The sequence below is a fragment of the Wasmannia auropunctata genome, unplaced genomic scaffold (genome assembly GCF_000956235.1).
Source record: "Wasmannia auropunctata unplaced genomic scaffold, wasmannia.A_1.0 LD336085.1, whole genome shotgun sequence".
In the NCBI taxonomy this organism is placed as follows: domain Eukaryota; kingdom Metazoa; phylum Arthropoda; class Insecta; order Hymenoptera; family Formicidae; genus Wasmannia; species Wasmannia auropunctata.
In genome coordinates, this window is record NW_012026805.1 from 3,405,148 (window position 1) to 3,406,651 (window position 1,504).

Consider the following 1,504-nt stretch of genomic DNA (forward strand, 5'->3'; position numbering starts at 1 on the left):
GAGATACAATTTTATTAGCTAAAATAAAAGCGTTCTTTAACAGGAGTAGCTAAGAAAATGGCATGAAGAAAGAATGATTTTGCTGAAAAATTTAAAAGTTTTGCTGGATATTTCTTAATAGAATTAGCTAAACATTATTTGATTCTTTCAACAAATATTTTTTGCTGTAGCGCCTAAATTTTAACAACTAATAAATTTAGCTTTGGCAGTAACAATATTAGCTGTCCCTATTTTAAAAACACACATCAGTTGCCAAGGCTATATTTTAGCTGCGTTGGTCAATCCTTTCTCTGCGTGTGACACACACACACACATCACTAGGCTATATCAAATGTTCGCACTCTTCAACAACTGCGGCTAAAATTATGCCATTCAACATGGCTGTTCGACAAGGTTCAAACTACGTAGTTCAACAGTCGTCCGATATATGGCGTCAATGGGAAGACTGCAAAAAAATCAGTCCGGGAACTTATGGACCGCACTGTGTATATAAAAAATAATAGATATCAAAACGATTAGACAGATCCCTACGCAAGGTAGAAATATTTATTAAATCTTTGCTTTACTAAATAAATGAGTTTACAATATACTAAAAATAATAGATATTGAAAAGATTAGAGAGATCCCTACGTAAGGTAGAACTATTTATTAAATCTTTGCCTTATTAAATAAATGAATCTATAATGTACTAAAAATCATAAGTACCAAAAAGATTAGACCCCTATGCAAGGTAGAAAGTATGTTGAATTGAATATCTATTAAATATTTGCCTTACTAAGCAAGCAGGAACATTAAAGCATTTGCTTTCTATTTCTACAATAGATATTAGCTGTGTGATAGACTCCCGCGCCCCTCCTCCCTGCACACTTTCCTCTTAAATCTATAGTTACGTTGCATGTATTTACAACATATATCCGGATCAAAATTATTGAATATCCCCTAAAGTGAATTATAATTACAGTGAATAATTTTAATAACTTTTTAAAAAAGGACGACCGATGGCTAAAATTGATTAAAGACTTAGAGTTATGATCTTGACAACATAGAAGATCAAAGTCATCAAAGATGCTTCTCTGAAAAAGAATAATTACGGTTAATTTGTACAACTTTATGTGTTAATAACTTTTTAACAACGAATGACCATCAGTTAAAACCTTTTAAAGGTCACTCAGGGTCATGACAATATTTCTTAGTCCAATATGGCGTCTAGAGCTGTCAACGTGTGCCAATATTTCCTTTGTACAAAAATTTGGCAGTTTATTAGTACAAAATGAAACCAGCTGGAACTACGAATTACATGTGCAAACAATGCTGAGTTCATAAAATTAGGCTTGGATACCTAATAAAAAAGATGTATGTTCTTGAAAATTTGTTAAATGAGTGCATGCGATATCGATATGGTAGTTAACATGAACACATTACTATACACTACTACATTAATATTGCATGCATACATACTCACAAATCGTCAGTAAAACAGCGACATTTTTGGAGTTTGATTCCA